The sequence below is a fragment of the Lolium perenne genome, chromosome 7 (genome assembly GCF_019359855.2).
Source record: "Lolium perenne isolate Kyuss_39 chromosome 7, Kyuss_2.0, whole genome shotgun sequence".
Lineage (NCBI taxonomy): Eukaryota > Viridiplantae > Streptophyta > Magnoliopsida > Poales > Poaceae > Lolium > Lolium perenne.
Window position 1 is genome coordinate 218,943,342 of NC_067250.2, and position 14,743 is coordinate 218,958,084.

The window sequence follows — 14,743 nt, forward strand, 5'->3', positions numbered from 1 at the left end:
ATTCATGAAGTAGCATGCAAAGTTTGTGAGTTAGAACAACAATATAAGAAGCTAGCTGAGAAACTCCCGGCTAAGCTTGATGATATATTTGAGCCCACTATTAAGATTGATATTGGAGTAAATGAGGTAGCAGCACTTTGTGATCTTGGTGCAAGCATCTCCACCATTCCAAAAAGCTTATTTGATAAGTTAAAATTGGGGCCATTCAAAACAACTGAGCTAAGACTTCACTTATCTGATTCAACTTATAAACAAGATGTAGGCATTAAACATATTATTATAGTAGAAATTAAAGGATGTCCCGCTCTTATTGATCTTGTTATTGTGGACATGCCTGAAGATCCTATAGCTCCTATAATATTAGGAAGACCATTTCTTAGAACTATAAAATCTCTGATTAATTTGCATGAAGGAAATGTAAGAATTGGACTACCATCCAAAGAACCATTTGTAGTACACTTCCCTAGAAAGAAGAAGGCCAAGCATGATGACAATGGGATCATTACTTTAAAAACTAATACTTTGGAGTGGGTCTTCCACTTCCAAAATCTAAATGATCACCATTTGGGTTAAGCTAATTGACCTTAACGCTTCATGGGAGGCAACCCATGTTTAATAAATTTTCTATCTAGTTCTTGTTTAGTTTAATATTTGTTTGTTTGTTTTTGTTTTCTAATAAAGAGTGTTCATGACATACTTTGGAAAAGAGGAGTAAGTATTTATGCCTCTCAATTTTATATGCTAACATTTGAGCATTCTTAAAACATTATATACTTGTTTTACCTTAGTCATTTTTGAGGGAATGTTGATGTGCAACGGCATGTGAAGGAATGCAAAGAAATTGAAAGTTTCGCAGGTTCCTGAAAGTTTAGCGACCATCGGTACAGTGGCGTATGACTGTACCGCACGCCCGTACCACATCCTCAGCCCAACAAAGAGAAAGTTGGAAGTTATGTCGAAATCATCTGAAAGTTTAGCGACCATCAGTACAGGGGTATCCGCCCGTACAGTCCGGCTGTACCATCACGACGAAGGAACTCCAATATGTCGTAGATGAATCAGTAAGTTTAACGACCACCTGTACGGTGGGGTACGACCGTACCGTCTGACCATACCAAGTGTACCGCCTTAACCTAAGGCAGCGGCACCCAGTACGGGCGGGTTGTGCCTGTATCGTCCGCCCGTACCAAGTGTCGGACGCGACTCAAAGGCTGGGAAGAGGAAAACCTAAATAAGATTTTCATATTCTCTCTCTCTCTATTTCTCCTCCAAACTCAAAACCAATTCCATTGGATCTTCAATTTGTTCGTTTTTATTCGATTCCTCGCACTCCATCGAACCATGGTACATTTCTCCTCCGATCCCCAACTTATTTTCAACGACTCCATGCTCTAGATTTTGCCATTATCAATCTAGACTTAGGTCTTATTATGAACTTCATTACCCTAATGAGCATGTTAGATTTTGAAATTCGAGGAGATTCTTTTGTAAGATGTGTAGAGGATGATCATATTTCTATCGGATCAGAAATTTTTATTTCTAAATCACACGCGCCATGGCTGCACAGGCCGCACCACTGGTTGAGAACACCCCTGCTGCGCTTGGCATCGAGTTCGATGAACAACGCCAACTCAACCTGTTGTTGCCTAATCGAAGGTATCCCGAAGGAGGGATCCTCACAAAGGGGGGAGAAGTAGGGGCATTGGGCGGAGAGCCATTGGGATGGTGGTACACAGTTTACCCAGCTTTGGAACACGCTTCTCGGAGGCAGGGCCTACTGCTGCTTGTCTGGAATTATTTGGACGCTTTCTCGCTGTTACAATGAGTTGTGGTTGTGCCTCTAGGGCTCCCGGGATCCGACTTATAAAGGCGCCAGGATCTGGGGTTTACACGGAGAATCCCAGCCGGAATACAAACTTGCCTAACTACGGAATATTATATTGCCGTTCACTTCAAGGATCCACCTATTACCTAAAATGTCGTACTGGGTCCGGCTTCCTTGATGGGCCTTGCCGGATCTGACTCCTGGCGCAAGCCAGACTAGATCCGGCTCCTTGTTCTTGGGTTTGACTTCTTTCATCTTGATCAATAGCAACTGGGCCACCCGATGGGCCATATTCCACCATCACCATCTGTGGGCCACCTGGGCTTGCCGGATCTAGGCACTATCGGTGGTACACCCATGAAGTATACCTACAACAGTAGCCCCCAGAGTTCTCCGAGGTTCACCATGTTTTCCGCCTTGCTCAAGCCTTTGAAATCTCCGGTTAGCTTCCCGGAAGTCTTGGAAATCTTGAAGAACTCTGACTTCACGAAATTCCTTTCCAGCTTATTTACCGGAAAGTTTTATCTCCTGCGGGACTTCATCCATCAACCAAATTTTCAAAATGGTTCTCCAGATAGTTACCTCGCAGAAATAACACTAAGTACCTCAAAGTTTCCCGGATCCTCCAAGGGGATCAAATGGTTCCGCCTAACCAGGCTCCAATTTCGGGTAATTCCAACGGTAACTTAATACCTTGGTTGAATTTACCGCTAGGGTTTAGGACGCGTGTCATTCAACCATAGGCGCGACGCTTGCATTCTGACCACAGGATGCAGAGCATGAATCTCATTCCCAGGCTATAAATATCACCACCGCAGGGTTAATCATCCATTCATTCTCCCCCTCACGTCTCTCTCAGTTAAGCGTCGCCTCTGAGGTCTCATATCCGCTGCGTTGGATCTTCGCCGGAGCCTCGCTGGAGTTTCTCCGATGCACCGTGTTCTTCGCATGTTCTTAATTCTGACAAGCCACCACGCCAAAACCTCCGCCAGCAGCTCTGACCACCGCGTCCGCTATTTCCTATAAGAATCCCGGCTCCAAGTTTTCACTGATCGAACCTCGTAGAGATGAACGAACCAACCAACTAGTTTCCGGCTAGCTTTAATTTACACTAGCTTTCTTGTGCATATGTATTCTTCTCCCCCCACCCCCAGTCGGAGCCGATCATGGCAACACCTCTTGCCCCCGCCCCTCCACCTCTAATACCAGTCCAGCTGGATCCTTCTCAGGGATCCGGCAAGATCATCGAAGGCACGTCCACCGATCCGGCTGAGATTGATGGAAAGGAGAGAATGGAGCAGAAGGTTGATGAGGCCACTGCAAACAAATCCAAAGCACGTACCCGCGAAGGAGAGGTGAAGGGACAGCGGTGGCCCTACACAGCCACCGAAGAGGAGATGCGGATCAGCACGGAGGTGGAAGGCTTCCTGCAATCCGGATCATGGCGAGTGGTTCCAGGAACTCCATGTTCGGCGCCCGAAGCCGGAGAATGGGTGCTGACAAGGTGGAACGGGGCTTTTCGCTTCTGCCGATGTTGTGCAGAGCACACCGTTGGGGTACCCCAAGAGGAAGGTATGATGAGTGATACGTCCAAAACGTATCTACTTTCCCGAACACTTTTGCTATTGTTTTGCCTCTAATTTGTTTGTTTTGGATACAACTAACGCGGACTAACGCTGTTTTCAGCAGAACTGTTCTGGTTTCTCGTTTTTGTGCAGAAATCCAACTTTCAGGAAAATCCTCGGAATTTATGCAGAAGGTCCTATTTTTCCAGAATATTGGCGGAGCCAGAAGGGCAAGCCAGGTGGAGGCCCGAGGGCCCCACACCATAGGGCGGCGCGGCCCAGGAGGGGCCTGCGCTGCCCTACCATGTGGCTGCCTCGGTCAGCCCCCGACGCCCTCCTTCGGACTATTTATTGCCTTCGACCTAAAAACGCACGGAGAGAAAGTCGAAGTCGCCAGAAAGCCTCCAGAACGCCGCCACATCGCGAAACTCCGTCTCGGGAGCCAGAAGTCTTCGTTCTGGCACTCCGCCGGGACGGGGAATTGGAGGAGATCATCACCATCATCACCACCGACGCCTCTCCATCAACCAGCCATGTTTCCCCCATCCATGAGTGAGTAATTCCCCCGCTGTAGGCCGAAGGGGATGGTAGGGATTGGATGAGATTGGTCATGTAATAGCATAAGATTGTTAGGGCATAGTGCCTAGTGTCCGTAATTGGTACTTTGATGATATTGTTGCAACTTGCTATGCTTAATGCTTGTCACTAGGGCCCGAGTGCCATGATCTCATATCTGAACATGTTATTATTTCATCATGATATTCATTGTTTATGGTCTTACCTGCAAGTTGTATACACATGTCGCTGTCCAGAACCAATGGCCCCGAAGTGACAAGAATTGGGACAACCGGAGGGGATGGTAGTGATGTGAGGATCACATGTGTTCACGGAGTGTTAATGCTTTGCTCCGGTACTCTATTAAAAGGAGTACCTTAATATCCAGTAGATTCCCTTGAGGCCCGGCTGCCACCGGTTGGTAGGACAAAAGATGTTGTGCAAGTTTCTCATTGCGAGCACGTACGACTATAATTGGAACACATGCCTATTGATTGCTTTGTACTTGGACACCGTTTTATTATTATCTGCAAATGCCCTGCTATGATTGTTACATGAGTTTCTCTCATCCATGCAACGCCCGTCATCCGTCCCCGTGCCTACAGTATTTTAATCCTGCTGTTTACTATAATCACTACCGTCTGTCTCGTTACTCTCGCTGTTATTTCACTACTGCTACTGCTATGAAAACTGTTACTACTGATAAACTCTTGCGAGCAAGTCTGTTTCCAGGTGCAGCTGAATTGACAACTCCGCTATTAAGGCTTTCAAGTAATCTTTGTCTCCCCTTGTGTCGAATCAATAAATTGGGTTATACTACCCGCGAAGACTGCTGCGATCCCCTATACTTGTGGGTCATCGAGACTGTTTTCTGGCGCCGTTGCCGGGGAGCATAGCCTTATTTGGAAGTTCACTTGGATTGATATTGTTCGCTCCAAATTCTCCATCATGGGTAAACCTCGCGATTCTAAAGTCGCCATATTACCATCCACTACAAGAAAAGGTACAACTCTGAGTACCTCTGCTACTCTTGATTCACCATCTGTGATAAGTCAACTTGTTTCACCACCACAAGCTTCACTTGCTGGTACTTCTGTTGAATCTGAAAATTCTCATAATATTGATAATGTTTCTGCTGTGCTTGATGATAGTGGTTCATTGGGATCCTTTCTAGATGCTACAATTGCTAGGTCTAGACAAATTGAAATTGCTGAAACTCCTAATGAAAATGCTACTACACCTGTTAATTCACCTGAACTTGATTATTCTAGTGATGATCCTGATGAAGATTATGTGGAGCTTAATGATGATTTTATTAATAGATGCAATGCTACTGCTGATGCAAGAAAAATTTAAAAGTTTCTCACACAATATACTGTTAGACATAAGCTATCTCCTGATCCTAAATTTGCCACATCTCCTATATGCATTAAGGATAAAGATTATGATTTTTCTCTTGATCTATCTCATATACCTATTGTAGAGAAAGCACCCTTTTGTGGTACTGAAAAAGAAAGTGCTGTAGAACACATGATTGAACTTTCTTCTATGAGTAGCTTGTTTTCTGATGATGTCAAGATGCGTACTTATTTTGTCGCTAAAATTTTTCCTTTCTCATTAAAGGATGATGCTAAAACTTGGTATAATAATTTGCCTCCTGGTTCTATTAAAAGTCCAACTGAGCTGCGTGATGTTTTCTTTTGAAAGTACTTTCCTGCTAGTGCTCAACATATTGCTTTACAGAAAATTTATAGATTTGACCAGGGAGATGAAGAGAAATTGCCTGAGGCGTGGGCAAGATTTTGTTCTCTTATCAGAGCTCGACCTGGACATGATTTAGAAAAGAATGATCTACTTGATATATTTTATAGTGGACTAACCATTGAGTCTAGAGCATATTTGGATAGTTGTGCTGGTTGTGTTTTCAGGAAAAGAACTCCAGACGAAGCTGAAGAATTATTGGCTAAAATAAGCTAGAATCATGATGATTGGAATACACCTGAACCAACTCCAATGCCAATATTGAAGAAGAGGGGTTTAATTGAATTGAATGATGAAGATATGAGGGAAGCTAAGAAGTCTCTCAAGGAGAAAGGTATTAAATCTGAAGATGTGAAGAATCTACCTCCCATAGAAGATATATGTGAGATAATTCCCCCTTCATCCATGATTGAGGTAAACTCCCTTCAACGCTTTACTAGGGAAGATATTCCGTATTCGAAACCTCCTGCTCAATGCTTAGATGAGTTTGATAATTATATTGTTAAGCAAGAAAATTTTAATATGAGAGTAGAGAATCATCTAATGGAAAATTGTCAAGCTATTAGCAATTTGCATGATATTGTGGAGAGAACCTCCAATGATGTTAAGATGCTTGTTAAACATTTTCAAATGATTCAAACTCAAATTGATCAACTCACTAAAGTGCAAAGTGACTTGCTAAAAAATAATTCTAAAGAGAAACATGCTTATGAAGTAACAACTAGAGGTGGTGTCTCTACCCAGGATCCTCTATATCCTGAAGGGCATCCCAAAAGAATTGAACAAGATTCTCAACGAATTGAACCTAGTGCTCCTTCTAAGAAGAAAAAGAAGAAGAAACATAAAAATGTTGTAGAATCCTCTGAAACTGTTAATGATCCTAATAGTATTTCTATTTCCGATGCTGAAACTGAAAGTGGTAATGAACATGATAATGATAATGATAATGATAAGAATGATGCTTCTGATAAAGAAGAGGTTGAAGATGAACCTGAAAAGCATGCTAAAAATAAAAAGTATACTAAAGAAGATTTTATTGCTAAGAAACATGGTAATGAAAGGGAACCTTGGGTACAAAAGCAAATGCCTTTTCCTGCTAAGAAACTAAAATCAAAGGAAGAAGAACACTATAATAAATTTTGTGATTGGATGAAACCTTTATTCTTGCAAATCCCTTTGACTGATGCTATTAAATTTCCTCCTTATTCAAAGTATATGAAAGATATTGTTACTAACAAAAGGAAAATCCCCAATGAGGAAATTTCCACTATGCTTGCTAATTACTCTTTCAATGGCAAAGTGCCAAAGAAGTTGGGCGACCCAGGTATACCTACTATTCCTTGTTCTATTAAGAATAATTATGTTAAAACTGCTCTATGTGACTTGGGAGCCGGTGTTAGTGTTATGCCTTTTTCTCTTTATAAGAGACTTTATTTATATAAGTTGATACCTACTGATATATCTTTGCAAATGGCTGATAAATCTACTGCTATTCCTGTTGGTATATGTGAGGATGTTCCTGTTCAAGTTACTAATAACTGCTTGATATTAACTGATTTTGTTGTGTTGGAAATGCCTGAAGATGATAATATGTCTATTATTCTTGGGAGACCTTTTCTTAACACCGCAGGGGCTGTTATTGATTGCAATAAAGGAAAGGTTACTTTCAATGTTGATGATAAGGAGCATACCATCTATTTCCCCAAGAGGATTGATAAAGTATGTGGATTCAATACTATTTCTAATGTGAGAACTATCAAAATTGGAACTATTGATTGTCCTATATATGAGCCTAAAGAAGGATATCAAAATCTTATGATTGGATCCATATCAATACAATTCAAGGTAACATGATTGATTTGAGGTTTATTTCTTCATATGCTATGTAAAATTTATTTGGTGGCAAGACTTGATCAACCTTGTTAACAAATACCTTTTATATGCATAGAGGAGGTAAACAACATCTCTTTCTTCCTCCACTTGCTTTACTTGTTGTAGCACTCTTGATTTGCAAAGTTCCTTAGTTAATTAGAGATTTCAAAAAATTTCCTGGCCAGTAATAATAAACTTAATACCCAGAAATGTGCATTTTTCAAAGTTTTCAAAAATTATACCGTTGGTCCTATTTTTCGAAAATGCACCTGGGAGCACCTGGAGATGACCTGTGGGGCACCCCAGGGTGGCACCCCACAGGCTGGCGCGGCCTGGAAGGGGGGCGCACCACCCTGGCGTGTGGGCCCCCCTTTGCCCCACTTTAGCATCTCTTCCTCCCAGACTCTTCTCTCTCCCGAAAAAATCGACACCAGCTTTCTCTCACTCGCGTTTTTGCTCAAGAGCTCAGGATTTTTCGATCTCTTTGCTCAGCCCAGATTTCTGTCTGAAATTTGGCACATTTGCTCTCCGGTATGTGACTCCTCCGATTATCCAAGTAGAATTTTGTTTGGTTGAGTATATCTTGAATATTTTGCTGCTGTAGGTAACATGTTTAGTGACCTTGCATGCTTGTTCTAAGTTGTATAAACTGGTTTTGATGCATGATTAGTACTCTAGCAAGTTCCTATAGCAGTTCCCCTTGATTATATGTCACCAAATCAAGTTTTATATCATTTGTTGAAAATTTTCAGAAAAGGAGGATGAAGAACTTCAACTTTGGAGAATTGTTTCGAAGAGGGACAACCAGCACCGGAAGGCCCTCTAGGACCGCCACACGACTCAGGCGATCCTACAATGAGGATATCATCGCACCAAGCTTCGCGCCCGAGGAAGACAATGGGGCTCCTAATGCTTCGTCTTTCCCGTGTTGATTTTCTGAGAAATGCAGGGTTATTGGATGATTTCTTCACCCTCGTCAACAGGGCAGGCTTAGCCGCCTATGTGGGAGATGAAAGGGAGCAATACTACATGCTCACCAAAATCTTCATCGAAAGCTTCAAGTTCCACAACAAGCAATATGGGCCGACAGTTGCATTCAAGATCTATGGTAATCCTATTACTATGGAATTAGAAGAATTTTGTGTTGCATTGGATATTGCCCCTGTAGGTACAGCAAGGAGGATTGATGACAACCCCCGGGACCTGTTGGAGCTCTATCGAGGGATCACCGATGATGATTGTCGCACCATTCAGCGTGGCAAGATAAGAAACATCCAACTCCCCGCCATTAAGTACTTTGCCTATTACATTGCTACTAGCATTCTTGGTAGGGAGAACACTAGCAATATTTCTAGCTACCATCTTGCTTTCTTGAATGCTGCACTTACTGGACAGACACCTTATCATCTTGGTTCTCTTATTGCTCGCCGCCTGTCTAACAGGGGGCCTATTTTTGGAGGAACTATTGCATTGCGCATTTTAACACATTTAAGACTTCCTCTTGATTCTAATGATGTGCCATTAACCCCTAGGAGGCTTGATATTGCTGCTATGAAAAGCCATCATTTTGTTACCGCTGATTCCACTTTAGATAATATGGTCTATAGAATGTTGTTTGCTGACGGGGATGAGAAGGAAATCCCTCTTCCCCAGCAAGATTTGTTCAGCATTGACAGGGAACCATGGTCGCGCACTAAGGAGGAGGTGGAGGAAAAGATAAAGATACAAGACTTCCACCAGCAGCATGACTCCGAGGACGCCGAGCCCTCCTACGACTACACCGTCACGTATCCGGGTGCTTCTTCTAGCACATACCCGGAATATGATCCATCTTCGTCGTACTACGGAGATGCTACTTCATGGCCTCGATGGGATTGAACTCCACTTAGGCCAAAAGCCTAAGCTTGGGGGGAGGTATACCAGCATCACTCATTCTTTGCATATTATGGTTGCTGGATACTTGTACATACTTGTTTAGTTGCTTTGAGTGGTTTTCTAATGAGAGGAAGATGATATTTGGGGAAGTGCTGCCTGAAAACAGATTCTGGACTGTTACCGAAAAAATTCCCAAAAATAGCCAGAATAGTATTTTGCGAAGCCAATTTTTGTGCATGTTCCCCAGGTCGTTATCTAACTTTCATTAGTTGAACACTTTTCGATTTGAGCAGTGGAAGAATTTCTTAAAAATCGAGTACTGTATTGCTATCAAGTTTGACGAATTTCTGCTGCTTTGTGTTTATGTGAGTCTTCTAGTTTGCTATTTCTTGTTTTTGCTTTGTTTCTTTCCCAAAATACAAAAAGACCAAAAATATTTCTGTTGTTTCTCTTCATCATTTGTTTGTTTTGGTTTCTTGTATTTGTTTCGCTTTATTTGCTATCGTTGGTTTGCTACAAGAAAACCCAAAAAGATTTTGCTTTGTTTGCTTGTTTCCTTTTGTTCTTGTTTCCAATTCGAAAACACCAAAAATATTTGCTGTTCTTCTTTGGTTTGTAAAGTTCATCATGAGTTCAATGGTCTTCGGTGGCTGGAGCGTGGTTTTCATTTCATATTATCCAAGCTACACAAGTGAAAGGCAATAATGACGATCTACGACAATTGGATTGTGGTGAGAGGCTGGTATGAACTCTATTTGTTTTCATTTTTGTACATATACTCATCCATGTGAGCATGCTTAGTTGGTTCATGTGAGGTATATGTCATTTAAGAAAGTCTAGTAGTTCGTGATCTCTCATGTTTAGCTCCAATTTATTAATATGAGTAGCATGTTATGGATGTTTGCTTGCATTGTTTTATTCATAAGTAGGTATGGTATTGTGGTATCCTCCTCTGAATAATTCATTTATATCGACTTGGCACATGCTCACGCATGCATATGACTGAACAAAAGTCAATTAAGCCTCGATGATTTACATTGCTTCAGAGTTCTTGTATCACTTTTATGCCTCCGTTAATTTATTTTGCCGCAAGCATGATTATGACAGTTACTGCTCTCTTGATTTGTCGCTCCCTAGTCTTTTGCTAGCCTTCACTTGTACTGAGCGGGAACGCTGCTCGTGCTTCCAAACCCCTGAAAACCAAGTTGTTCCAAAGTGTCCACCATAAATACCTATGCATGGCATTTCAAACCATTCCAAGTAAACTCTCATGCGCTACCTTTAAAACCTTCAAAATGTTTCTCAATTTGTGTTAATGTTTCATAGCTCATGAGGAAGTATGTGGTGTATTACTTTCGACCTTGTCATTTACTCTTGACGGACCTTCATTATGGACTAGTGGCACATCCGCTTATCCAATAATTTTGCAAAAAGAGCTGTCAATGGGATTCCCAGTCCCAAATTAATTAATCTAAATAGACACTCCTCCATGGTATGTGATTGTTGGACGGCACCCGAAGGATTCGGTTAGCCATGGCTTGTGTAAGCAAAGGTTGGGGGGAGTGTCATCATAATAAAACTAAAATAAAAAGGCACTCCTTCATGGTATGAGATTGTTGGCAGGCACCCGATGATTCGGTTAGCCATGGTTTGTGAAAGAAAGGTTGGAAGGAGTGCCACATAAACATAAAAATAATTCATGGGAGCCGCTCTTGGAAGTCCGGTTGGCGAGGTAGTTGGTGTACCCATTACCATTCATTGACAACAACAAACACCTCTCAAAATAATTTTACTCCTGTTTTAAAAAAAATGAAAAGCTCTAGCGCATGTTAATCCCTTCTTCCCTCTACGAAGGGTCAATCTTTTACTTTTGTGTTGTGTCTCCATTCTTTCTTTGAGCACTATCTTGAGAGCACAACTGTCATTCTTAGTATAATATGCTTGTCTCAAAATATGATTGATTGTGGTATAACTTTGATGCTTTTATCTTTGACAATCACTACTTCTAGTCTTTCTATGAACTTCAGAGGTGCCTGAGCATTTATGTTTTGCTGATCAAATATGGGCAAGCGAGATACCACTCTATCATACTCTCTTATGAACATTGCAATCCTGCTTATATACATGATTCATGATGCTTATTATTAATTGTTGGTACCTCTCCATGATTGACATAGCTGTTAGATGATCTTATTTGCATGTATCTTATTATGAACTGCCTAAGTGCTAGCCATAGCATGAGAATATATACATCATATGAGCAAATGTGTTCGTGAAAGTTCTTTTATCGCTCAGTTGTTAACTGAATTGCTTGAGGACAAGAAATAAGCTAAGCTTGGGGGGAGTTGATACGTCCAAAACGTATCTACTTTCCCGAGCACTTTTGCTATTGTTTTGCCTCTAATTTGTGTGTTTTGGATACAACTAACGCGGACTAACGCTGTTTTCAGCAGAACTGTTCTGGTGTCTCGTTTTTGTGCAGAAATCCAACTTTCAGGAAAATCCTCGGAATTTATGCAGAAGGTCCTATTTTCCCAGAATATTGGCGGAGCCAGAAGGGCAAGCCAGGTGGAGGCCCGAGGGCCCCACACCATAGGGCGGCGCGGCCCAGGAGGGGCCCGCGCGGCCCTACCGTGTGGCGGCCTCGGTCAGCCCCCGACGCCCTCCTTCGGACTATTTATTGCCTTCGACCTAAAAACGCACGGAGAGAAAGTCGAAGTCGCCAGAAGGCCTCCAGAACGCCGCCACATCGCGAAACTCCGTCTTGGGAGCCAGAAGTCTCCGTTCTGGCACTCCGCCGGGACGGGGAATTGGAGGAGATCATCGCCATCATCACCACCGACGCCTCTCCATCAACCAGCCATGTTTCCCCCATCCATGAGTGAGTAATTCCCCCGCTGTAGGCCGAAGGGGATGGTAGGGATTGGATGAGATTGGTCATGTAATAGCATAAGATTGTTAGGGCATAGTGCCTAGTGTCCGTAATTGGTACTTTGATGATATTGTTGCAACTTGCTATGCTTAATGCTTGTCACTAGGGCCCGAGTGCCATGATCTCATATCTGAACATGTTATTATTTCATCATGATATTCATTGTTTATGGTCTTACCTGCAAGTTGTATACACATGTCGCTGTCCGGAACCAATGGCCCCGAAGTGACAAGAATTGGGACAACCGGAGGGGATGGTAGTGATGTGAGGATCACATGTGTTCACGGAGTGTTAATGCTTTGCTCCGGTACTCTATTAAAAGGAGTACCTTAATATCCAGTAGATTCCCTTGAGGCCCGGCTGCCACCGGCTGGTAGGACAAAAGATGTTGTGCAAGTTTCTCATTGCGAGCACGTACGACTATAATTGGAACACATGCCTATTGATTGCTTTGTACTTGGACACCGTTTTATTATTATCTGCAAATGCCCTGCTATGATTGTTACATGAGTTTCTCTCATCCATGCAACGCCCGTCATCCGTCCCCGTGCCTACAGTATTTTAATCCTGCTGTTTACTATAATCACTACTGCTGTCTCTGTTACTCTGCTGCTGTTATTTCACTACTGCTACTGCTATAAAAATTGTTACTACTGATAAACTCTTGCGAGCAAGTCTATTTCCAGGTGCAGCTGAATTGACAACTCCGCTGTTAAGGCTTTCAAGTAATCTTTGTCTCCCCTTGTGTCGAATCAATAAATTGGGTTATACTACCCGCGAAGACTGATGCGATCCCCTATACTTGTGGGTCATCAATGAGCATAGTAGCAAGTTTTCCCTCGGTAAGAAACTAAGGTTTAATCGACCAGTAGGAGAAAGAAATCACTTCTGAAGGTGTTGCTAGCTGACATTTGGCAGGGCGCACTACTGGCCTCAGCAATAACGTGGAACCTGCACATAACACAACCAAAATAGTTTGCCCCAACTTATAGTGAGGTTGTCAATCTCACCGGTTTTGCTGAAACAAAGGATTAACAGTATAATATGGAAAGAGATGTTTGTTTGCAGTGAAATAAAGAGAACAATGCTTGCAGTAATTAAACAGAACAGGTGTTTGCAGTAGATGAATTTATAAGTGTAAAAGAAAGGACCGGGGTCCACAGTTCACTAGAGGTGTCTCTCCATAAAGATAAATAACATGTTGGGTGAACAAATTACAGTTGGGCAATTGATAGAATAAAGACCATACATAACAAGATGATTACTATGAGATTCATTTGGGAATTACAACATGATACATAGACCGCAATCCAACTGCGTCTATGACTAATAATCCACCTTCCGGTTAGCGTCCGCACTCCTTTCAGTATTATGTTGCAAGCAAGAGATTATCGCATTAAGCAAAGTGTGTAATGTAAACAATAGAATTATCCTTAGACAAAGCATTGTTGTTTTCTCCCTAGTAGCAACAACACATCTACAATCTTAAAAGTTATTGTCACTCTACCATATTACTAGCGGCATGAACCCACTATCGAGCATAAATACTCCCCCTTGGAGTCACAAGCATATACTTGGCCAGAGCATCTACTAGCAACGGAGAGCATGCGAGATCACAAATAACATATGACAAGTATATAATCAATATGAACCATAGTATTAAATATTCATCGGATCCCAGCAAATACAACATGTAGCATTACATAAAGATGATCCTGATTATGATAGGCAACTCACAAGATCTAAACATGAAGCATAAAGTGGAGAAGACAACCATCTAGCTATTGTTATGGACCCGTAGTTCAGAGATGAACTACTCACACATCACTTCGGAGGCGGGCATGGCGATGTAGAGGCCTCCGGTGATGATCTCCCTCTTCGATAGGGTGCCGAGATGAGCTTCAGAACCCTCCCGAGCTAGGGTCGGCGATGACGGCCACGACGGAAATTTTCGTGGATGGAGGCTCGGGTATTTAGGTTTTTCTCGATTAGATGAATAAATAGGCGGAAGGGCGAGGTCCGTGGGAGCCCGAGGGGCCCACACCACCCCTAGGCGCGGCCAAGGGCTGGGCCGCGCCTAGGCCAGGTGTGGCCACCTCGTGGCTCCTCTTCGTCTCTCCTCTGGACTCCGTCCTCGATACAGTAAAATAGGAACTTCGGCTTTTGTTTCGTCCAATTCCGAGAATCACTACAAGAAAACACCCCCTTAAGCAACATATACCTGGCAACGAATTAAATATATGTTGGGTTTCTCTTTGGTAGATACGCATATATGCGTTGCAAACTGCATTCGTTCTCCGTCGTAGGCAAAGCGGATTAAATGAGTAGTAGTGTATATGCTGCAACCTTTATTATTAA